Consider the following 25,456-nt stretch of genomic DNA (forward strand, 5'->3'; position numbering starts at 1 on the left):
ACTGCGCGCGCGGAGGGGGCGGGGATCCCAGAGCGCGCACCGTGAGGATACAGCGGTCGCGCGCTCGCTGCTGGGGAGGGGGCGTGGCCTGGGGCAGGGGCGGACGCCGTTGGTTCGTAGGTGAGCGGCCGGACCAATCCGAGCCGCAAGAGGGACGGGCCCGGCCTCGGGGCCTGCCCTCGTCAATGGGCGTGCCCTCTTGGCCCGCGGGAGGAGGAGCGGAAATTTGAGCTGGGAGCCGGGCACGCTGACGCAGGACGTCCGAAGGCGGCGGGCCCGGGCGTGGCTGCGCGGGGGTCGCTCCCCACCCCCCACCCCCAAGGAGCGGGGAGCCCGCGGGGCATTTTCCTCCTAGTGCTTCGGTGTGTTGATGGCCTGGAAACCCGGCATGGAAGCGATCGCTCGCCAGGGCGTCCTTTTGTCCTTCCTTCCCCGCCTGTAAGGGACTCCAGGGATGGGTGCGCCTTAGCGAGTCTCGCCTCCGCTTCTTTCCTTCCAGAGAGACGTTTGCACGGCGGGGAGGCGTGTCCGCTCTGGCTGGGCGCGAGGCCGCAGGCCTGGCCTGGGAGCAGATAAACTCCTCGTGCACCCTGCCGCGAGAGGGTTCCTGGGTGGCCGCGTCTCGGGATGCATGCCGTTCTACCCCTCCGTGCTCTTTCTCTCCAGAGCTCCGAGCAATGGTGCGGCTAGGCTGGGAGCGAGGTCACGGATGGGGCGGGGCCTCTCCTGTAGGAAGGACTGGCTGCTACCTAGACTGGTCCTGGGTGTCGGGACCCTGAGGGGACCGCGCTGCTGGGGAGCCTAGGTCAGCAGGAGCCGAACTGGCCCGGGCTGGTGGTTAAGCTGGCAACGTGGGTGACGTGCCCAACGCGTCCTGTGCTTGCAGGAGTGAACTACGTGCTGGTGCCGTCGGCGCCGCTGTTCAGAGAACGCGGGGCCCCTTCCACCTCCCCACCCCAGGCCTGCAGCCAACTTCTCCAGGCTGCCCCTCTCCCACCGCAGAGGAGGCTTCAAACACCACCAGCTGCGAGGACCCCGCCCACCGCGCCCATCCCACCCACTGTCTGGGCCTCCCGAAGGAAACACTCTGCTGCGCCCAACCCCATGCACACTCCTTGCCCTGGCCTTGCCAACTTGCCCTTGACTTTCACCGTCGCCGCCACCCGCCTCCCCTCGGCCCCACAGTTCTTCTACAGGCCTAGGCCATCACTGAAGAAGCCAGTACATAATTTGCTACTGCCTCAGAATTGAGCGCAGCCACCCCTGCTCTGGACCCTTGCAGGCAGCCCCTGGAACACAGGACCGAGGCCTGGGACCGCAGTCCCTGGATAGTTCGCCTTGTTAGCACGCGTCAGCCAACAGCGAGGGAAGCCTGCTGGGTGAAGGCAGCCCAGGCACTCAAACCCTGTGTACCTGAGAAGATGGGTGGGTGGGGCAAGGTCATCCTGCGCACAAACTAAGAACAACGATTTCTCACCAAGTTAATTTGGGGCCTGGGTAGAAAAAACTTTTTCCAAGTAAGGAAGAAGGAACTGAGACAGACATTCTCTGTTTCATGTTATGGTGAACTGTAAACTGGCATGGACGACTGAGCACCCTGGGTGTCTGTAACTGAAACCCTACACTTCCCTCTCACTGATCAATTTGGTGAGCCCTGGGAAGGCTACAGGGGTGGGGAGAGGGGTACGCTGGGATGGGCACCGAAAGGGCATATGGGTCAAGTCCCTCTAAGAGGGTCTCTTCTTGGCAGGAAGTAATCATTCTGCCAGGCAGAATGTGTTGATGACATTTAAGAGATTTGTGTTCTGACCAAATAATGATTCAGAATGTTCTTCTAGTCCCACCACATGTCACAATCAGTCACTTCGTTAAGGATGGAGCTGGCCCTACACCGACTTACCAGCACCCATCTTCTCTCTGTCCCTCTCCAATCAGGGGGATTCTGCCCAGTTTTTGAGGTACCACATCTCTTTGGTTTCTCCATGACTCCTGTGGACACATCTCAGCCTGCACAAACTCTGGCCGTCCTCCCACAAGTATGCACTATTCTAGGCATTGGGCTGCAACTATGGACAAGACACCTGCCCTAGATGAGGGGAAGTCAGTCTGGGTCAAAGGTCCTCAGCGCTGACACACACCCCACCCCCATCCACAGCCTAAAGCAGTCCTTACCCCTCTCCAAGAGTGCTGAATGCAGCCTCCCTAAGGGTTTCCACAGTGCCCTGTGGTGTTTTGGATGCAAAACTCAGGGCTTCAGCTGGCTTCTCAGGCATTTGATCCTTGTTCACTGAAAGCCTCAGACCCTGCAGCCTTTACCATGTAGAAGTATCTTCCAGTATCCAGAGATATATTTCTCTTCCTCAGAGCTAGGAGTCTGTGTTTTTCTTGCTAAGCAGGATTTTGGCAGACATAGCTCATGTGTAGGCGAGGATGGGTGGGGTTCAAGTGTCAGATGAAAGGAACAGAATATACAAAAGCAGAGTAGGGAAGATCAGATGAGAACAAATGGATGGAGACATGTCTGGGAAGTAAAAAGGTTAAAGACCGAAAAGGTGGCTGGGGTTTCTGGTAAAGGTGGTGGACTGACTCTGACTTCTGGAGCCTCCTGAAACAACAGCAGGTTTGTTTGTTGTAAGACAGAAATTAGCAAGGACGGGGAGAATAAGGAAGGATGTTACAATAACACAATTTTTGAAGCTACAACCCTTAGCAGACCAGAGTACGTGAAATCCCAAAATGATAGCCAGGAAAGAAAGCCAAGAACAAACTGGAATCTCCAGAAGATTCACGAAATGGGTGGCACTTGGCACCTCTGGACATGAGTGTGAATGAGGGGCTAAAAAAAATAAGGCTAGGGCGCCTGGGTGGCTCAGTCAGTTAAACGTCCAACTTTGGCTCAGGTCATGATCTCATGGTTTGTGAGTTTGAGCCCTGCGTTGGGCTTTGTGCTAACAGCTCAGAGCCTGGAGCCTGCTTGGGATTCTGTGTCTCCTTCTGTCTCTGCCCCTCCCCCACTCGTGCTTTGTTTCTGTCTCAATAATAAACATTAAAACAATTTTTTGAAGAATAAGGCTATAAGCCTGCCTAAGAAAAGTTGAGTTGCCCAGATCCCCTCCCTAATTCTGTGTGGCCTACCCCATTCTGCCAAAAGACTGGACGATTATTATCTAAAGAAGGTAAACAGGAGCATCTTGGTTGGGAGACACTAGGCACAATTGAAAGCTTAGGAACAGGGAGATTAAATGAACATTTAAATACTGGATATAGAGACCAACCCCTGCCCCCTTTGGGGCATTACAGGAGCCAGGAGACAAAGGGTCTTTTCTGGGGGCATCAGATCAGGCCAAGGGGAACACCTAAACTTTCTGACATCCGTGGTTGTCCAGCTAAGCCACACCACCCAAAGGAGAGCCACTGTTAATGAGCCCCCTGCGTGTACAGAGTTTCTAATCAGTCTTCCACAGACTGCTAAAGCTGACCTGGCATCTCAGGAAAGCCTTGCATCATAAAATCTAAAGCCCCAGTGGATTTTCTTTAAAGCAACTTGGAAGAAACAGACAAACAGAAGTACACATCAGCATAAGTACCAATAATGCCATCAGAGAAATTGAGATATCACATCCCATGAAGGCAGGACACATATAAAGATACATTCAGGAAACAAATAAGCAAAAACAGCTCTTGGAAATTGAAAATAAGATATCAGGAAAAAAATAACCCTCAAGAGAGGGAATGAAAGACACAGTTGAGGAAATCCCTGCAAAAGTAGAACAAAAAAAGTACCCCAAAAATTAGAAATAGAGAAAAAAATTAGAAGACCATACAGGCCTTATATGCTAACTTGGATGCAAATTTTTAAAATAATAATAATAATAATAAAAGACCATAAAGAAAGTCCACTGATCAAATAATAGGAACCCCAAAAGAATGATCAGAGAAAACACGAGGAGTGGGCCGAGTCATCAACAAATTAATCCAAGAAAAGTCTTCACTACTGAAGAATGTGTGTTGAAAGAACGCACAGGGAGCCTGGCACGGTGGGAAAAAATAGCCCTACCCCAAAGCAGATCTCTGTTGAAGTTCAGAATAATGGGGACAGAAAGGGTCCTGACAATAGAAGCAGGTCACATGCTGACTGTCAGGAGTCAGAATGGCTGTGGGCTTCTCAAGTAGAAATGAGAAGGCAAGAGGCAAAGCCTTGGGAAATCTAAAGTAAAATTATCTTTGTCTTCACCTAGCAAAAGGACAAACCAAGTGTTTTCAGATGCATGAGATCTCACAAAGTTTACCTTCCATGCTCCTTTCTCATTGTAAGAAGCTAACAGCAATAATAATTCTTCCAAAATGAAGACTTCAACCAACAAAGAGGGAGGCACGCAGTCCAGAAAGCAGGCAATCCACACAGGAGGGAGAGAGAGGCACAGAGGGCTACCAGGCCAAGCTGGAGCAGGTCAGAAAGAAGTTCTGGAGACACCTCTTCACAAGGTAAAATAGAATCCCTGGAACAGTCGGGAGAGGCTGGGCTGGGCTGCAGTGCAAACAACCTGCAAATCTCCGAGATTTATTTCCGGCCATGCTATGAGTCCATAGTGAGGCACCCTGGGACAGGTAGGTTGATGAAGCAGCCTCTTTCTAGAACATGCTGGTCATCATGGCAGACAGATTGACAGTGAGAGCACTGACCCAAAAGTGTCACGGATGCCTTCTTTCCCACATACAAAATCTACTCTCCCCCACCCCAAGTGGGCCTGACCCACTTTCAAGAGCCTTTTAAGTCTGGATCTAGAGGTCAGGGATAGGGAAATCCAAAACCAAAAGATGACAGGGTTTTGAGGTGAGGGAGACCCTGCAGAGTCTAGTTCCGTAAGAGGCTCAGTGGTCTCCTTATGCGTGTGGTCCATGTGGCTGGCTCATTCAGTTCTTAGTCTAGAAAACTATGACCTGAAGGTAAGTCGTCTGTACCCTGCACACCCACCCCACCTCTAGCTCCAATACGCAATCCCAATGCACAGTGTTAGAAAGGGACAGGATAACACAACAAACACCCTGATTCATAAAGCAGAGGAGCAGGGGAGTCCCAGTAGATGGTGTCCATAGCAATCTTAAAATCTGGCTAGGCAGGTATTTTCCTCTACTCGGGAGTGAGGATATTCCTGAAATCATCTCAATCCCGCTGTCTGGGAAGACCTGGCCAGTCACTGCTCTTTAGAGTCTTGCTTTACTCTTGGGGGTTTTCTTCATCATCATCTTCTGCACTGGTGTGGGGCGGGGCACTGAAAATATACCTTCTGTGGGGGTGGGGCAATTCCCAGCCCACTTCCATCTGTAGAAGTGTAATCATAAACTGTAGCCACAAACTCTATCAGTTCTTGTACTTGGTTTCTTTGGCATTATTAGTTTCTCTCAAAAATCTAGTTGACTTCTCTTCTTTTTATTCTTAAATTATTATATTTTGAGAATATTTTCAATAGAACATTGATGTAAACATGGGGAAGACAAGAAATATAATCTATGCCTGTCATTTAAAAATAGAACAGATGTGAGAGGCATTTTAGATATGATTTCTTAAGATACATGGGCTCTAGAGCAAACAGTTAAGTTTTTACCATTTTAGGGGCGTCTGGGTGGCTCGGTCGGTTAGGCGTCCAGCTTCGGCCCAGGTCATGATCTCATGGTTCATGGGTTCGAGCCCCACATCGGGCTCTGTGCTGACAACTAGCTCAGAACCTGGAGCCTGCTTCAAATTCTGTATCCCCCCCCCTCTCTCTCTGACCCTTCCCTGCTCATGCTGTCTCTCAAAAATAAATTTTTAAAAAAATTTAAAAAGTTTTTACCATTTTAATCCATATAAGAAAACAATGAAATTCAAATTTAAATGTTGATGGCTACATGTCTCTTTAGTAAACATATTGTAACCAAGGAAGAATTTTGAAATATTCTGCAATGACAATAAAAAAGTAACTATAGATGGTATACTTATACAGTATAAGATGCTTATTTAAAGTTTTTTTTTTTAATGCTTATTTATTTTTGAGAGAGACACAGAGCATGAGCATGGGAGGGAGTCACAGAATCCAAAGCAGGCTCCGAGCTGTCAGCACAGAGTCCAACATGGGGCTCAAACTCAGGAACCACAAGATCATGACCTGAGCTAAAGTTGGATGCTTAACCAACTGAACCGCCCAGGTGGCCCTAAAGGTTTTTTTTAAATGCCTTAAGACTTGAGAACACTTAAGATACAGAAGGACATTATCAACTTGCAAAGTTGTAGGTCTGGAAATGTTATTTCTCCATGGTTTCACTAAGTTATGGATATTTTAATTTTTATTTCTCCCTGCTGTGTCTTCCTTATCTGTGATGTGTCTCATGACTGTTCTGGACAGTCTTTTGTGGTAGTTTTCCTCTGCTATTTAGATACCCCCAGTCAACACTTGGGTACATTGAGTGGCCTGGCAGCTGGGGCTCCACAGCTGAGGCATTCGGACCTGCCTTGAAAGGCTGAATTTCCCAGGCGCCTGGGCGATTCAGTGGGTTAAGCATCCAACTTTAGCTCAGATCATGGTTTCCCAGTTCATGAGTTCAAGCCCTGTGTCTGGCTCTGTGCTGACAGCTCAGAGCCTGGATTCTGCTTTGGATTCTGTGTCTCCCTCTCTCTCTTTTCCTCCCCTGCTCTGTCTCTCTTGATAATAAATAAACATTTTAAAAACATTTTTAAAAACAAAAGACTGAACTTCATTGATTTTTTTTAAAGATAAAATGTTCTCATTTTAAATATGACTAACTGATTAAATTAAAATGTGGTTAACTTCTTACCTAATCTGTTTGATTCCAGTTAAGCTTAATTGTCGATAGCTGCTTTCACAGTGCTTTTTAATACAGGCTTTTCTCTCTCAACTTAATTGCAGGTCCTTTGAGCCTCTTGATCTTTGATGGTAGAATGACACCCTTAAGTCTCTTCACTGGTTCTTTCAAGTTATCCCAGAGGGCAACTTAACAAATATTCTACCATTGGATACATGATGACCAACACTTAAGCACGTGCTACAAATGTTATTTTTTTGTTGTAGCACCACCCCATGCTTGGTTAACCTTCTCTATCAGTCAGGAGCAGTTATGTTATAGTAACAAGTGATTCCAAAAGTTCCATCACTTTAAATACCTTAAGGTTAATTTTCAATGCCTCAAGGGTTGCCTGGGGGAACTACTCTGGTGGGTGATCACCCTAATCCTCGGCATCCAGATCAGTGGGGCAGCCTTTCTCTGTGATGTTGACTGTCACTTCTGTTCCTGACAGTCATAAGGATGGTCCTACCCACAGGGAGCCAGGTGCATACCCATGATGTCCCCAGAAGGCAAGGAGCCGAGCTATTCAGTGAAACATTAATAGTTTTCACAAAACCTGTGACTTCTACAAAATGTGACTTCTGAGGCTATTGAGAAAACTGGCAAAGAGTTTGGGGTTGACTTAATGGTTAGTAGATAGAAAACTAAATGAACAGAAAAGAAGACACGCTAGAGATCCAAAGAAAACAAAGTTGACCACTTGGGCTCAGTTACATGGGGTGTTTCATAAGGAGAGTAACAAACATGGAGCATTAATCTAATGAACCGTTCTATGTTACTCTAGTAGGGCTTTTTGAGGAGTGCACATGGGCAGAGGAGGCAAGACAAAAGGAAGCTACATATGGGGAGATAACCAACAGCAACCCAAACTGAAAGCCCAATGTGATCATGCTGTGGTAGATGGGGTTCCAAGATGGCCCCAACATTCCAGCCCCTGGTCTACACATACCTCCTCCCATGTAGTCAAACACTGATCCAGGTGTTTCTACAGATGTAATTAAGGCCCAAATCAGCTGACTTAAGATGGGGAGGTTATCTGGTGGGCCTGATCCTGTCACATGACCTGTTTCATCTGGGTCTAGGGGTCAGAGATGGAGGTCAGAGAGATAGGAAGCATGAGAGGGATTTGAGGCAGGGGATGCTGAGATGGAGGAGATGCTGCGTGGCAAGGAACCCGGATGTCTGTGAGTGGCCTCCAATGACAGCCAACTGGACCTGGGGGACCTCATCCCTATGACCATAAAGAAAAGAGTTCAACCATCCCCGGACTTCTGACCTACAGAACTGCCAGATCATACACCGATGGTTAAAGCTGCTTCTGGTAATTTGTTACACCCTAGAAAATTCATACACACCCCATCTGAGTTACAGAAATCATCAGGGAAAAGAGGCAAGAGAGATTGTCTCTGGGGAGGGGTAAGGAAGGGAAGTCACAGGCTGCTGTGTTTCATAACAAACCCTGCACCTTTAAGGTGTCTGCATGTAAAACTTTGTTGTAAGGAATAATCACAATTAAAAGATGTATCAGGGACTACCAGCACCCAGCTGCTACAGACTGAATGCTGTGCCTCTCCCTGCCGAATTCACATGTTGAAGTCTACCTCCCATCCCCACCCCAGGGAAGGTATTAGAAGGCTGGGCCTTTGAGATGGGATTAGGTCATGAGGGTGGAGCCCCCGTGAATGGGATTAGGGCCCTTACAGGAAAGACCTCAGAGAACTCCTTTGCCCCTTCTGTGTTGGGAGGACACAGTGCTTTGTGAAGTTCCTATCTGTGAACCAGGAAGTGGGTTCTCACAAGACATCAAACAGACTAAGTCACCGACAAGATCCATTCCCAATTTCTATAGACCAGCCTGTGCAGTTGGTCAGGTAACAGAGTTCTCCGCGTGGGAATGTGAGTGGAGGGCTGTGGGGTTGCTTCTGCACTGGGGCTTTTAAGAGAGTGGGTTTCTGTCCTGCCCGTTCTCTTTCCCCTGCTGCCAACTGGATGATTATGACAATAAAGCCCTCAGGGATGATGGAGCCCCCAAATAGAAGAGGCTGGAGCCCAGAAATCAGGCCAAAAATGCTCTCCTGGATGGCCACTGTATTTGAGCCACAACAATTCAGGGCCTACCTGTTACTAGAGCTTAGCTTGCCTTAGCTAATATAAAAGTGGAAGTGAGAGCAAGAGATGGAGGAAAAACAAGAAAACTAAGTGTACAAAGAAGGGGGCTTGGTCCCAGGCAAAGCAAGGGTTGTGCTGTGTTATTCTCTAGGGTTGGCTTCTTGGTGGCAGCCAGGCCATTGGGTGCCAGCTCTAGGCGTCATCCTCTTTCCTCCTCCTTCCCACGGCAGCTACTGCCTCTAAGTCCTGCATCTACTCACGGGTCATGGCCCGAAGCTGGGCTGAGGGTGGCTGGGTTTTACCCAGGGCCATCTCATGATATCCTGATGCCTGGTGCCCCCACTCATGGAAGGCAAATAGTGTCCTCTTCATCCAGCCCAGGGGCCACTTGTAGGCTCCCACCTGCCCCTGTCTCCTGACTTAATCACAGTATCATAAAGAATTGCTTGCCCCAAAGAGGACTTTGGCCCTGAGGCTTTGCAGCCCTCAAGTCTGACCATTTCAGAGTTGGATGGTTGGATGAGAAACTTCTGACTAAACTCTCATCACGGTCACTGAGGGCATAATGCGTGAAAAGAAAAACAAGCCATTCTCTGTTGTATGACATGGGGGCGGGGTAGAAAACTGTTCTCATGTGCCATCTCCCAGTGGTCCTGAAGTACAAAATAATTCATCAGGTCCTAAATGATGAAAGCCGACTTCACATCTGGTGCACGCTTACATGGCGAAAGATTAAAACCAGAAATGCTTCTGAGAGCAGCCCTCGAAAGACCGAAGAGATATTTACAGTGTCTGCAACAAATGTAGGAGGAAAGCATGTTACAATGATGGATGGTCCCTTCCAGGCTTGCTGGAGCAGATGGCTCCCACTCCTAAACACAGCAACTGACATGGGATCCCGCCTTCCTTCCTGATAATCTGGGAGGATCTCTGGTTGATAATTGCCTGGTCTGTGCGCCTCTTCCCAATCTCACCCCTCGGTCGTCTGCTGCTCATAATTTGTGATCTTCTTCCTGGGTAGGTGCTCAGGATCAAATGCTGCATTTCATCCTTTTGACTTAACTCTGAGATTCCTGCCAAGCCTTGGTCAGTAACAAGCCCCAACCTTTGGAACACTTCAGAGTGCCCCAATCCACTGACATACCTGGAACTGCTACAAGGAAAGTGCCATTTTCTTCCCATTTCACAGGTGAGAAATCTAAGCCTCAGTCAGCTTGAGAGAATTCCTTTCCCCCGGCCACACACAGCAAGATGCAGGGCTCAGCGCGGACGTCTTTCACCTCACATTGGTGCCCCCACTCCCAGCCTACGGGAAGCCAGCTAATTAATGTGGGGATTTATCAAATCAATTAAATCAGAGCAAGGCTGGTGCATTCTGGACTCTGATGGAAATCCTGTCTAATGAGTATTCCCATTAATGGGATTGGGAGGATTTGCAATGGACAATATAGGATAAGACTGTCTTTAATTCTTGGCTGTTTGCATGTAGGACTTTGTGAAGAACGGAAGGATGGTGAGGGTAAGCTTATAGTATACAAACAAAGCAGTGTTCTTTTAAGCCAGTGTCCCAGATGATATTACTTAGGCGTCATAAAATCACAGAAAGGGGAGCTGGAAACAGTCTGCTGATTCACAGTCAGGAGAGCTCTTCAGCATGGGCACATGAAGTCTGTTGTCACCTTCGTGGGAGTAGGGAGGGCTGTGCACATCCATCCACACATCGTCCACACTTGCCGTATCTTCAGTTGGTTTTCTGGACTTTGGGTTTCCTATGTAGAATAGTATATCAAGAAAGTCCGTAGTGATTACACCTGGTTTTGTAGTTAAACTGGTTGATTTAAAATATTTTCAAAACGTGGTATGAGTTGGTTCTTTCTGTGCGAGTCTCTTTGAATTGGAGCTTCCGGATCTGATATTTGGTATGAAACTTCTTTCACAGGTAAAGCAGAGGGCTGTACAATCAGGGCTATGATTTTCTAAGGGGGAAAAAATGTTTTCCGCTCCAAAGGAAAAGGAAAGAAGTTGAAAATGAATTAGTTTTACTCTCATCACAGTTAACTCAAGAACAGCCAAGAGCAGCCATCTCTGACCGGAAACCATTTCCTGGAAGTCCGGAAGTAGTTTCAGGAAAGTGCTGACTAGGGGCCCTCTGAGCGGTCGGCCTTGGGTCTGGTGGGTGACCATGAGGGAGGTCCTCTGAAGGCTCCTCTCCAAATGGGGAAGGAGACCCCAGCCCGAGCCAGCCTTGGGGTCACTTACTGGGCCGGGCTCCACTCCACCTGCCCTGTGTGACCGGTGCTTCAGGTACCTTAGGAAACAGGTGCCCAGTGAATGGGGGAATTCTTCAGCCACATTCTATTGTCTCCTTGGAGTTCCCCCTTGATGACCCTTATCTAACTAGGTGTCATTATGAAGCAGTAACTCTGGGACTGAGAAGGCTTGACTCTCACTCTGTCGTCCCAAACCTTAGGCTGGCCAAGAGTAGGAGAGGCAGGTGAGCTGCCCATTTTTTGCAGACCCATACAGGAGGTGCACACATGCTTCCAGCCACAGCACCCCAATCCTGTGCTGGTGACACAGAGGTCTAGATGGTGCGGGAGCTGCCATTGCCCTTGGGGGGAGGCCTGCAGAGCTAGCCAGGAGGGACCGGAGATGCCTCCAGGACACTGACAAGCTAAAGGGAGCAGCAGAAATTGTTGCAATATCACAAGGCAGTTTTAAGTGTTGCTGCACTATTATTGCAGTTTTCTTTTTTTTTTAAGACTCAGAGTTTCTGACACTTTTCCCATTGGATCTGGGCAACTCTTGACTGCTTTAACCCATAGGGTACAGAGAAGGGGAAGCTATGTGTAACAAGTCAGCTCCCACAGCTCTCTTGAAGGGTACTTTCATATGCTCCCTCTTGGAGCCCTGAGCTTCCATATGAGAAATCCAGCTGCCCTGACCTGGAGGGGGATCCCCACCAAAGTTCCAGGCATGTCAGTGAAGAAGCATCTGGGCAGCAGACCCTCAGGTCCTCCAAGCCTTCCAGATCTCCCAGCTGAGGCCCCAAGCATCAGTGAAGCAGAAACAAACCATCCCTTCCAAGACCCATAAAACTCTTAATCCACAAAAGCAATGGTTGTTGCTTTAAGTCATTGTATTGGTGGTTGTTTGTCACAGGGCAGTGGCAACCAGAATAAACATGGTTTCTTTAAACCAAGAAATGACTGGCCTAGTGCTCAAAGAAAAATGATCTCTCTCAATCCTGGGAGGACCAATAATGGGAGTCTTAGGTCTGAGAACTGGTCTCTATGGGTCAGCTAATCAAAGGGACTTATTCTGTGTTTGACTGAGGGACTCACCTAAGACTTCCTTGGTGTTCACAGCTGTCCAGTAGGTGCGCTCAGGGACACCATGCAGCAAGCTCTCTGCCTTCTCAGAGCCTTCTCTGACACGATGGGTGAAGGCTCTTCTGGATGCTTCCCTTCATGATGCCCTTCTGTCTGGCACATGATGCATTTGGAGTCCTTGGAGCCCAGCCTTGTCCTCAGGACGACTGGGGACTATGGCCGTCCTAGGCCTGGCCCCTCTGACACATTCTCCAAAATTCCACGTTTCCACAGCTTCCTTATTATAACATTATTTAATCTGAAAAACACTGAAAGCCGATCATTGCTGTTTTCTCCAGGGAAAGAACCATTTCTTTGCTCTGCTATCTGTTCTATGTACAGACCAGTTTTCTCTATTTACTTGTGGTGACAGCCGTTGCTAATTATTTACTGTGTCGATCAGCTATTGCTGCATAACAAGATATCGCCAGACTCAGCGGTTCAAAAGAAAAATAAACGTTTACTGTGACTCACAGCATCTGTGGATTTGGAAATGGCTAAGCTGGGGATTATGGTTTGGGGTCTCTCTCATGAGCCTGCCCTCATGAGATTTGCTGGGACTGCAGTCATCCAAAGGCCTGACTGGGACTGGAAAATCTGCTTCACAGTGGATCGCTCACATGGCTGGCAGGTTGGTAACAGTTGTTAGTGGGAAGCCTTCATTCCTTCCCTCTTGGTCTTTTCCATGGAGTTGCTGGAGTGTCTCTACCACATAGCAGCTGGCCTCCCTGACCTAGAGTAAGAGATCTAGAGAGAGAGCCAAGTGACAGCCATCCTTTTTCTGATCTAGTCTCAAAAGTCACATAGTATCACTCCTGCCACATCCTAATCATGGCTCTTCTAAGACTTGCTAAGTATGGCCCAGATTGAAAGCGGGAGGTGAGTGGGGATAAAGCTCTACCTTTGCAAGGGAGAAATGTCCCAAAATTTGGAGACATATTTGGAAAACACCATACCTACTCATTATTCAGTGTTCATTATCCCCTCATCCTCCAATTTTATGCTAAGTAGCAAGACACCTGACTAAAAGGTTACATTTCCAAGCCTCCTCTGAAGCAAACAGAGATTAATGAGATGTAAGCAGAAGTTGTTGGGTGAGGCTTGCCAAAGGCTTTTTAAGAATGGGAAGAAACAGCTGGCATTTGCCCTATGCCTCTTCCTCTTATTGATTGCTTGGGATACAAATGTGATGGCTAGTGCTGCAGCAGCTATTTTGTGAATATGCAGCAACCCCATATGACTGGAAGGCATATGCTAAAACTCAAAAGAAAAGCTGAATGGAGCCTGAGTCCCTAGTGACATCATGGAAGCTGTCATAACTGACTTGAATTGTCTAACACTGAACTTCTTCTACAGGGATGGAAACTAGCAGTCCTTGATATTTATACCAGGTTTACTAACAGATGAACACAGATCCTAACTGATAAATTTATCATTGTTCTTTCTTCAAACCTGGCTTGCATAGGACTCATCATTGTATATCTGGGCCCTCTCCCTACATGATGTTCTTCCACAAATGATCTGGTGTTCTGGTTGTCTGTAAGTTAAGTTGTTGAAGGAACTGATTGATCCAGGTAATCACAACAATCCATTTGGACACCGCCTCCCATGTCAGACTCAGTCATAGGCCTGATGAGGATAGGGAACTTTGGGGATTGGTCCCACTCTTGATCCAGTTGTCTGCAGCCTCTGGGGATAGGTAACATTCTGCTGGTGTCTGCCTAGGGAAGAGGGTTTGGGTGAGGAGGGAGGGGCTGTGCTCCATTGTGGGAGAGAGAGGCCACAGGAGGGGCACTTTGAGTCTGCCATTATGTGAAAGGTCCAGGTCTGCTGCATCACATACAGCTCCTCTGATCTCTGAGAGCCCATTTCCTGGTGGTATTTCAGCTCTTCCCACCCTGGTCAGCCAGAACACGTATCTCCTGCTCAGCCATCCTGGAGCATGAGAACTACAGCCAGGAGTCCTGAGGCACGCACGTCTCTACCACACGATCCCTTTCTGGAAACTCATTTGAAATAGAAGATACTATCGCTCTGTAAAAACCATCCAAGATGTAGTGGCTGCAATAGCAATTGTAGTTCATTTTGTTCACAACTCTGTAATTTGGACAACACTTGGAGAGGTTGGCTCCTTGCTGCTCCATGCAGGGTCAGGGGGCTGTGCCTCAACTGCAGAAGGAGAACCCACTCTCAAGATGGCTCACTCACATGGCTGCATGGTTAGTTCTGGTTGTGCACAAGGAGCTCAGCCTGGCTGTGGGATCAGTCTTGATTTCCCTGCAAGCAGGCCTCTCTATAGGCTGCTTGGGCTTCCTCACAATATGGTAGGCAGGTTTCCGAGAGCAAGTGTTCCAAGAGATGGAAGTGGCATTTCTATGGCCAGGCAGCCAGACATCACACAACAACTCTTCCCACCATAGTCTGTGGGTTGTGGGAGTCATAAAGGCCAACCCGGATTTAAGAGGAGGAGACTGGACTCCACTTCCTGATGGGGAAGTAGGAAGGTTCTAGAAGAGCATGTGGGGTGGGAGATATTATTGTGGCATTCTTTAGGAAATGCAACCTGCCAGAGAGAAAGTGTGCCTGAGGCCTTTCATTGCTAAAGCTGGATTTTGTTGCAGTTCATAGGACATCAGAGAGGTCTGAAATGCCATGGTACAATCCCCCTTCCTTCTTTTCAGATGTGGCCTCTCTGCAAGGAGGCATTAAGCAGAGCTTTCAGGACCTTGGGTGGGGGCCTGTGGTGGGAAGACTTGGGGGGGGGGGTCCTCAGGAAGGACCACAATTGGGTTAATGTCCTTAAAAGAAGAGGAAGACATTAGAGAGAGTTCTTTTTGACTCTCACTCCCATGTGAGGACACAGCAAGAAGGTGGCCATCTATAAGCCAAGAAGCAAATTCTCATCAGATGCCAGCTCCTTGATCTCCATCTTCCAGCCTCCAGGGCTGTGACAGATAAACGTCTGTTATTGGAGCCACCCAGCCTGTGGTGTTTTGTTACAGCAGTCAGAGCTGATGGAGATGCCCTGCGATACTGGAATCATGGTCCCATTGCAATGGGGGATCCAGCCCTGACAGGCATCATGGGCCACACTAAGGCCACATCCAGGGCCTAGGTTAGAGCTCTGTTCAGATTCCCAGCTCAGTTTATAAGTTAGCAATGCCTTGGGCTGCAAGTAACAGAACCAGCCCACAATCACTGAAACAAATGGAGGTCTCCTGTAATAAGATGTCAGGAAGTAGGCCTTCCCAGGGCTGTGGGAAGGGGCTCAAGGGCACTGACAAGGACTCAGCTCCGTCCTTCAAGTGTTGCTGTCTGTTCTATGGACACTGGCCACAGCTCCTGTCTGCGGTTAGAGCTAGAAGCTGTGGGGGGTTGGGGAGGGTGTTGGGAGCGTAGGACTCGGATATGCTCTGTGCAGCAGCTTGCCCAGACTTCTGCTTCACTTTACTTGCCCATGCCAGCAACAGGGGAGGCTGAGAAAGCATGTCTCTGACTTCCCCATTCTTGTGGGGGGAGGCAGCCTGGGGCAGGGTGGGGATGACCAGTGTCAGCCACCCCAGGGTCTCATTATGGATCCCGCTTTCTGACTCTGAGCATTTGCCAACTTGGGACTGTCTGGGAGAACTCATTCAAATTTGCAGTGCCTTGTAAGGTTTGACTGGCTACCTAGCAAATGAACATGCTCTGATGGGTGAGTGTTTATGTTCCTGGCGGGGTGGGGTAGAGGGTGTAGTATTCCTAATGCCCTACCTCTGGCCTGCCTCAGATGCTGCAGGGTTTTCCTGTTGAGGGCAGCCGGATTCTTTGTCGAAGAGCCGCAAGGGCATGGGAACTTCAAGCTCGCCATGGGCTTGGTAGAGGCAGCTGTGACCGCACAGAGCCTCCTCACAGGTGGGATGGGGGAGCCTCTGCATCTAAAGGGAGCACATCCTCAGGTCCTTCCTCCCTCAGCCGTGCAGCATGGTTCTATCTTCTCCTCCTAAAATGAGTGGTCCTGCCCAGGATTACCTTAAAGCAGGCCATGGCTTTGAAGGAACTCCCCAAACTATACAGTTGTTTCCTGGTTCGAGGCACTGCCCCGCTTACCTCATGAGGACTCTGGGGGGTGTCCTGCCCCTCATGTGCTCTTCCTGTCCTATAGGTTTACCCTGTGGTTTATCTACGCTGCTCATATCCTGTCAAGGCCTCACCAGCCACTCCCTGTGGGCATGTGGGTGCATTTGCATCTGTGGCCAGCTTAACCCCGGCCCCTTCAGGTTAAGCTGGAGACACAGAGAGAGTTAAACATGTCTCCTGAAAGCCAGAGAAGCTGCAGCATTCTCGTGTGGAGTACAGCTGTAAAGTTAATTTAAGTCCATGCGTGTTGGCTGGTTGTAGGCACTGAGGTGTGACTTCTGGGCTAAGTATCCAGGGTCCCAAAATGCAGAAGGAACTCATGGCTAGGATGCAGGACTCTGTGCAGAGAGAAGACATCAAAGCTTCGCAGGAGCATGAAGGGGCATCCAAGGAGGCTGAGGTATGTGCCAGGCTGGGTGGCTTCATGGGAGTTTGCAGAGTCCCTCAGGGACAAAAGGGAATTTGGGTGTGATAGTAGAGGCAACCCAAGATCACCAAGGTGTGCTCAGGGGTGGGGTGGAAGACAGTGCTCCAGGAGGCAGGTGATGCCTCTGACAGCAGGGGCCCCGACAAGCTTGGCAAGGGCGGATGGCCATGTTGGGGGGGGAGGGAGCCCCTGACACAGGCAAGAGTCAGTGTGCTGGTCCAGACAGCTAGATGCCATGCAGGGGGGCAGAGGAGGCATAGGAGGGGGAAAGAAGGTTGAGATGCTCAGAAAGAGAAAGGGGATGGGGTGCCTGGGTGGCTCTGTCAGTTGAGCATCTGACTCTTGATTTCAGCTCAGGTCATGATCGCAGGGTTGGGGGACTGAGGCCCAAGTCGGACTCTGTGCTGAGTGTGGAGCCTGCTTAAAATTTTCTCTCTCTCTCTGCCCCTCTCTCCCCTCAGGCTCTCTCTCTCTCAAATTAAAAAAAGATGGGGGAAGGGAAAAAGTGAGGGGTGGGAGAAGCCTCTGGGATAGCCAAGAAGAACAAACCTTGTGGGGATGGGTCCTTCAAACCTCAGCTCTGCTGTGTGATGCTGGGCTGCCTACTGAACTTCTCTGGGTCTGCTTCCCCATTTGAACAGTGCAAAAAACACCTGTTGCACGTGGAACTGAATAATGTAATATTTCAGTTTGGGTAAGGCACCCATCCTGTGGCAGGTGCACGTGGCATGGCAATTATCTTCCCTCCTTCAAATCCGGGGTCACTGTTAGTCACCAGGAGACCTTATTTCATCTGGTCTCTCCCTCCGCAGTGTTCCTGGTGAGACCCCAGGCCTCTGGGTCTGACCATGGCCATGGCCAGGTCCCTGGCAAGGGCAGCATTTGCACTGAGGAGCCTTGAGGCCCCTGGGCGGCGGCACTGGGAGCAGATGCTGGCAGCTGCTGCTAGCCCCACAATGTGGCTTTTGTGAGCTGGGGTGACAGTGCAGCCCAGGAACGACCTGTGCTGGGGAACAATTCCTAAGGCAGGCCCAGCGCAGCCCAGAGCTCTCAACAAAGCAGCCTAGAGCCGCTGCAGCGAGGCTGTGGGCAATTGCTTTTGTTATGCAAACGAAGGAGGAGGTTCCCAGCAATTTCTCCCCTCAGCACTGCTAACCGTTTTGTGATGCAAATGAAGGAAGGACTCCAGCCCCCAACCCGCCCTCAGTCTGAGACTATGTGTTCCTAGTCCCAGAATTTGCCCCGATTTTGCTCCCTGCTAGGTTTCATGAGCACTGCCCACACCATGCCCGGCCAGAACGGGCTCTCTTGGGGACTTTCAGTCTAACTAGGAGGTGACAGGACCAGAGAAAAGAAGCAGAGGCAGAAGGACATTGCCTCAAATTGTGCAACCAGCTGGTAAGAATGACACCAGGCAGCTGGGAGAGGCCCCTCAGAGCAGGTGTCGCTCAGACTGAGCTGGCCAGGCTAGGGACAGTGTCTGGGGTAAAGGGACTCTGGGCACCCAGGCCCCAAGGTGGGGTACCTGCCTCCAGAGGAAGACTGGCTGGTGTGAGGAGGGCCCATCCACGGGCTCATGGGCACATGGAGCTTGAATGCCCAAAAGACACACACTACAGTGATTTAGCAAATTTCCAAATTTCTCCGAGCCTCAATTTCCTCATCTGTAAAATGAAGACAGGAATCACCTCTGTCACAGGGCTGTGGAAAGGTGGATGAGCTAATCCAGATGCAACGTTGAGTCCATGCAGGGCTCATAACAGACATGCAATGGGTAACAACGACGGACAGCAATTTGGCAATGTTTACCAAGCTCAGAAGCGCGAAAGCTCATTCCCCAATAATGCTCCTTCTAGGAATTTAGTCTACAAATACTCTCACATGTGCAAAATGACATATGCTCAAGGTTATTCTTCGAACATGTGTAGTAGCCAGAGATTGGCACCAGCCCAAGTGTCCATTTGTGGGGATTGGTTCAGTGGATTACGGTCTGTCTGAGAGGGACTTGCCCAGAGCAACACAGAAAGGCCCCAGCTCTGAGCCCCCTCAACCCTTACCCTGCCTCCATGCTCGACCTCTCACCAGGGCTCAGGAGCAGCTCAGGGTGTGACTACCTCCCTAATCCGGGAAAGGTTAAGTGAAGATTTCCAAGAGGCAAGTAGGCTTGGAAATCTTCAGCTGAAACAAGAATGAGGGTGTTCTCTTGTACCGACACGGGATTGAACTGCACAGGAACTGGGTGGGGTAAGCCAGCACCCTGCGCGGGCGCCGTAAGAAAGGAGTGACGCTGAATGTCGCTCCACTGGGCCCAGGCAAGAGGGAGGGTGAGTGTGCCAGTTAGAGTGGTGGGCAAGGCCAGGGTGGTGGCTGTTATACACACACCTGGAGGCAGACATTCACCCCTGCAGAAACGTCTTGGAGCGAGGTGGTGCACGGAGCCCAGCAGTGATGGAATAACACAACCGGTCACCATAGCAACAACCAGCAGTTGTAATTTTCAGAAGGCGGGCAGCCCCTAGTGCTCCAGAGAAAGCTACAGGCCCCCTGCAGGGCTGCCTCTGTAACCCCAGGTGTGCACGTGGCCAGGCAGCATGACTCCCGGGGGGCCTCTGTCTCCCCACCTGTAAAATGAGGATCTGACCTGTGACACACGTGCACCTCCGTGCGGGGGAGGAGAGACTGAGGGAACGGAGCATGCTGAAGAGCAGGCACAGGGCTCTACTGACGCAAAGGCTGTTCGCCTCCCACGGCAGGCCCGGAGAGACAGCTTCGTCGCTTTTCTGTTCCCTGTTGCCCTCATTAGAGTCAACTGTGTGCAACCCTGAATTTCTGCCACCAAAGTATCTTCCAGATAAATAAATGATGACTATAGAAGAGAAAGAAGGCAGATGGCATTTCCTTCGGGCAGGAGGCTGCCCAGGGGCCCTCTGCAGAGCACAGGTATGGCTCTCCTGCCTTCCAAGCCGCTTGCTCCTACCCCTCTCCGACAGCCCTTCCAGCTTTGAAACTGCAAAGTCATTCCCTGTCTCCCCAGGAAGGCACCGCCCAGACCACTGGCCTTGCCCCGTGGCATGAAGCCAGCCTCTTGAGGGACATCAATAGCTGTGCTGGGTGGGTTGTGCTCAACACCTTCCAGGCCCGGCCCTGCTGGGAAGAGCAGCAGATGATCTCTGACCTCTGCGTGTGGCAACCTCAGCCCAGCGGGCAGCCCCTCCTCTGTCCCCTGTCCAGGATGCACAAGGCTCCGTTTCCCTGTTGAGACAGGCCTGTAAATCAATACAGGGGGCAGGAGCAGGCAAAGATAGTGGGGGCTGCATGGAGGGAAGGGGCCTGGAAGGGCCTCCGTGGGCACTTCCTTCCTCCCCCCATGCCTGCATGGAGGGTGGGCCAGACTGGCTCCAAGCAGTGGTCTCCCTGTGCCGCCTTCCCCACCACTGTTTCACCAACACCTCCCTCCTTGTTCTTCAGGTCTTCGAGGGCCTTTTACTTGTCCGCACTCCCCTCAAACCCCACCGTCTCTACCTTGCTGCACTCACAAGTGTTACGGACTGGAATTAGGAGGGTCTGGGTACAAGTGGTCAGAAACTTAGTTCTCAAACTAGATGCAAGAGGCCAGGGTGGGCCAGCCACCCTGAGTATGCAACAGTGACTACTTTTAAAGCACCTTTAAAAAATAATTAAAACAAGGGCGCCTGGGTGGCTCAGTTGGTTAACCATCTGACTTCGGCTCGGGTCACGATCTTGAGGTTTGTGAGTTTGAGCCCCCTGTCAGGCTCTCTGCTGATAGCGCGGAGCCTAGTTTGAATTCTGTGTCTCCCTCTCTCTCTGCCCCTTCCCTGCTTGTGCTCTATCTCTCTCCAAACTGAATAAATGTTAAAAATTTTTTAATAAATAAAAAATAGTTAAAACAAACACAGGAGTATTATGGATAGGATAGAAAACCCAGGTGACATTCTAAAATGACATGCAGGTGGCTTAGGATGCCCTTTCTTGGATCGTATTAGCTCTCAGTTGTTTGGTGGGCAAGGGGTTGGGGAAAAGCCTGATATCTGGCACCTCCATGGTGTGATTTGGTGTCCTCGTGTCTTTCACAGACACCTGTGCTAGCACATAATCACCAGTCACTGCAGGAACAGTTTTGACTCCTGCCAAGGGATTTCAGGGTTAGGCAGAGCAGTTTTCAGTGGCAAAGTTCTGCAGGAGCCTGAGGTCACCTGCCTATTCTCTGAAGCCCCTCTTCTAGCCAGGTGGGCCTGTCTGGGCAAGGTATGGGGTTCTGGGTCACTGGCATAACCCAGCCCTCAGCACAATGATTCCTGTGGGCTCAGTTTAGGGGGCCACTGCTGCCCACGGTTGTGTTTGGGGTATGTTCTCTTGCTCTCTCTCAAGTTTATTTATTTATTTTGAGAGAGAGTGCAAGTGGGAGAGGGGCAGAGAGAGGGAGAGAGAGAGAGAGAGAGAGAGAGAGAGAGAGAGAATCCCAAGCAGGCTCTGCACTGTCAGCGTAAAGCCTGATGTGGGTCTTGAACTCACGAACTGTAAGATCATGACCTGAGCCGAAGTCAAATGCTTAACCGACTGAACCACCCTGCCACCTGGGGTATGGTCTCTTTATACTGTACAGAAGCTCCAAAACACATCCCCCATGATCTTGAATAAGCCAAAAATATCTGTCTCGGCCTTAATGACAGAAATATTGTGAGAAATTAAGCATCTGTCATTCAGGTATTAGACTCTATTTTTTTAGACTCTATTTTAGAGTCTAATTCTGTTGAAGGATTATGTTTCTTTCATCCTAAATGCCTCCTGTCAGTGTGTTCCTATGGGTACTTTGAAGCTTTTGGGACAAGCATGCTCCCTCTCCTGGCCTCAGTGACCTTGTCTGAGATTCAAGAGGGCAGGCTCAGACCCCCAGCTCAGCTAGATGCTTAGAGCTCAGCATGTCCTGCTAGTCTTGGAGCATTTTCTCCATTTCTTGGTGTCTCCCCCGCTACCCTCAGCTTCTGTCACCCACATAGATCGGAGGGCTAATGGTGCTCAGACCTTGTGCTTTTAGCTTTGGCAGTGGATGTTGTAGAGGAAGCAAGGTGGCAGAGGCCTCTCCACTTGTGTCTGACACAGAAAGCCTTGGGACCCCATGACAACAAGGCCCACAAACAGGTACACTGAATCTCACCTCTGGGCCCGAAACCGAGCAGCCACAGGAACCCAGAGCCAGGCTGAGGAGGCTGTGCCCACCTGGCACGTGGCCCAGCCACTCTGAGGCAGGTCATGAGCTCATCCTTCCACAGCCTCCCTGCCCACACGCTCCTGGCCGGTGGCCTGGCTGCCCCACACTCCCAGGGAAAATCCAGTGACTCTCCTGGCCTAGGAATCTTTGCACCTTGAGTACTTTGTGCATAATTTTGTTTTTCTCTCTCAGCAGAGAGGCGACCTGCGCCTCCTCTGGCTGCTTTCGAACTGCTGGCCTCTCCCCTTCCTTGGGCCTCCAGGTATGTGAATGGTCATCCTGGCACCCTAACTTCCCCTCTCTGGCGAAGAGTCAGAGGGTCCTGCTCTTCAGAAGCTCATTCCTGGTGAGTGGGACTCAGGGCTCACTTGGGGAGCACGGAGCAACCCTCCAGCAAAACGGCATATTGCACTTGGCACAAAGCACCATTTCTTCCAGCCTTCGCACATCGTGTTCCCTGGTCTGCGAAGATGACACCTCCCCCCTGCCCCCCACTAAACATCCGTTTTCTTGTGGGCTCTCTCTACTCCCCCCTTCCCAGCAACCTGTGCAGTCACTTATGGCTGTTTTCATTCATTTGCCCACCAGGCTTCCTATGAAGCTCTGAACTTCTTGGGGGCTGACCTGGGCCCAAGGATCCCAGCACAGACCTCACAGCATCTGGGGAGGGTCTGTCCACTGCCTCTGCCCCACAGTCCCCCCTCCCCCTAGTCAAGCACACAGAAAGACCCAGACTAGGCAGTGGTGGTGGGGGAAATGGTTTCCAAGCCCAGAAGCTGTTCTTCACCTACCTTTCCCTGATTAGGGAGGTAACCACTGTGTGTTCCTGTGGAGCCCTGGTGAGAGGCTGGTCAGGGGCCCTCAGAGCCTCGGGCCTTTCTGTGATGCTCTGGGCAAGTCTGTCTCAGTGACCACTCCCACTCCTTTATCCAAAGAACTGAAATGGGTTAAAATCTTAAGAGAATCAAGCCCAGTTGGAAAGGCCTTTTAGCTTTTTTTTTTTTTTTAAAAGCTTAATGCAAATCCAACTCAAAGAGGAAACAAACGTATCTGAGACTATTTTTTCTTAAATTAAGTTTGACACATTGCTACATCATTTGAAAAGAAGAACGAAAACAGACACCCCCCTGCACTTGTTTCTTAAACGCTTCAGTAAATGAAAAGCAGTGTTCCCGCTAGGCCTCTCTAGGGAGAAAGGGCTCTAGGGAGAGCCCTGTGCTCTGCATGCTCCCTCCAAACCGCCTAATCTGGTGGGGGCCAGCCTCAGGCCTGACAGAATCTCCTGGTGGGTCTGGAGGAGGCCATCCGAGTCCCTGTTGGACCCATGTGACTGCGGTGTCTCTGAGTGCAAGGTCCCAGAAGGATTCTGCGGCTGGGCAGCCACGTGGGCTGTCCCCTCCCGTCCACACAGAGCAGCCTCTCCTGCCCACCAGGCAGGGGACAGTCTGGACCTTCTGGCTGAGGGGACTTTGCCTCTCTCAGAGGCAAAAAGGACACTCAGGCAGCTGTGAAGAGTCCCCTAGCACCTCCTTGTCCTCCAAGGTAAGAACAGAGGAGAGATCTTCCTGACCTGGGTTGAAGCACATCCTGGCTCCCGACTCTGGCCTGGCTCCCACAGGCTGGAGGGGGGCAGACTGTGCGCAAGCTATGTGTGCTGGAGGCTGATGAAGGTGGAGGCGAGAGGCAGGACATTCACCTTCCCCGCTGGGCACTCACTTCATCTGTACCTTGTTCGGTGAATCAGTCGTAAGCGAGGAACCCCAGCAGTCAATACTCTGCCTGGTCCAGAGGGGAGAGGGCCATGGGCAGAAGAAACCCCCCACCCCTACCCCAGTGCCAGCTTCTGGAAACTGGAGCATCTCACACCCAGGGGCCCCCACAGCGGCCCGACTGCTCACCACCTGCTCTTAAGCAAGGTCCCAGCTGGCTCCAGCCAGTGCTGGAGTGTCAGCACTTGGGAGCTTCATGAGACAAAACTTTTTGTGAAAAGGGTTGAAAATAGGGCTGGCAACATTTTATTTTGTCGATTAAGGGTGTTGTCACAAGACACCCTCTGTCTACTATAATCGTTTCATTAAAAAAGGATGACTTCACATCTGGAAACAACCTGATATTAAAAAACCAGATACACTCAGGGGCGCCTGGGTGGCTCAGTTTGTTAAGCATCTGATTCTTGATTTCGGCTCAGGTCGTGATCTCACCATTCGTGGCTTCAAGCCTCGCATCAGGCTCTGCCCTGACAGCAGAGCTTGCTTGAGATTCTCCCTCTCTCTCTGCCTCTACCCTGCTCGCACTCTCTCTCTCTCTCTTTCTCTCTCTCTCTCAAAATCAATCAATAAATAAACAAAACAAAAGCAAAACCCAGATACATTCAGATTTATAAAACTTGACCAGGCTGTCCTTGTTTTCTCATTTTATCTGAGACTCTGTTGGGGGCCCCAGAGGCAGGCCGAGTCGATCCCCCTTGAGAGGCCTAGTGATGCCAGGTGGCCCTAGAGGCCCTGCCAGTCGGGGGACTGATGGCCAGGCTCTTGTTGCATGCTGCCTCTTCCCCACACAGAGCCTCCAGGGTCCCAGGTGTCATCAGAAGCATTAGCTCAGGTGTTTCCTAGAGAGCCCCCTGGCCCAGGACCCTGAAGGGCTGGGCAGGGAACATCCTCTCTCCCAGACATCTCTGGCCTCCATGGCTGGCACTGCCGGCTGACCAGGGCTGCCCCATACACACGGGGACGTGTTCTGAGCCAGCTGCCAACACAAAGCTGCTTTGTGGGCCTCGCCTGGCGGGCAAGCACGTGACCATGGAGGGTGGGCGTGGGGCCGGACGGGTGTGCCCCATTGCCTTCCTTCTGATCAGGACTCTGCATCCTCACATCTGACCCCACGCAGCTGGAGCCTTGCCAGGCAGGGATTGGGGGACCATGGAAACAGGAGAAAATACAAAGTTGGAAAACAAGAGAACGCTTCTTGTCCAGGGTGCTCTGCTCGAACTGAGCTTCTTCTGGGGTCTGCTGGGCACCTAGGCCCTGACTTGACCCCAGCCTCATCCTTTTGTCTCTGACACTGGCTCCTTCTCCCTGAGAGGGCCCCTGAGTCCAGTGTTCGCAGAGCCTTGGCCCTAAAGCACAAAGAGGGGCTGTGGGGTCACCTAGCCAAGAGTACACAGTGGGGCAAAGCCAGGCCCGGGGCCTGCCCCCAGCAGGGCTCCTACACACACCCTTTTCCTTCAGTCCACAGGTGTTTGTGACACAGGGCCTCCAGCCTGAGCCACACTCAGCTCCCCAGAGGAAAGGGAGCCCCTGAACTCAGGGCTCCAGCCACCCAGAGGTGACCCCCAGGAGTGTGGGTTTGACACAGAAA

General features: G+C 50.6%; 2 long non-coding RNA genes across 2 annotated transcripts; one reads left to right on the plus strand and one right to left on the minus strand.

Moving 5' to 3' along the window:
* Positions 1 to 9,717: 9,717 nt before the first annotated feature.
* Positions 9,718 to 11,252, minus strand: LOC115302649. The gene is made up of 2 exons (XR_003913573.1): positions 11,212 to 11,252; positions 9,718 to 10,952 (listed from the first exon to the last, which is right to left on the minus strand). It is a non-coding gene; the product is annotated as an uncharacterized LOC115302649 (long non-coding RNA).
* A 106-nt stretch (positions 11,253 to 11,358) lies between these two features.
* LOC115302650 lies at positions 11,359 to 12,798 on the plus strand. The gene is made up of 2 exons (XR_003913574.1): positions 11,359 to 11,446; positions 12,321 to 12,798. It is a non-coding gene; the product is annotated as an uncharacterized LOC115302650 (long non-coding RNA).
* Positions 12,799 to 25,456: the final 12,658 nt, after the last annotated feature.

The sequence above is a fragment of the Suricata suricatta genome, chromosome 9 (genome assembly GCF_006229205.1).
Source record: "Suricata suricatta isolate VVHF042 chromosome 9, meerkat_22Aug2017_6uvM2_HiC, whole genome shotgun sequence".
NCBI classification, from domain to species: domain Eukaryota; kingdom Metazoa; phylum Chordata; class Mammalia; order Carnivora; family Herpestidae; genus Suricata; species Suricata suricatta.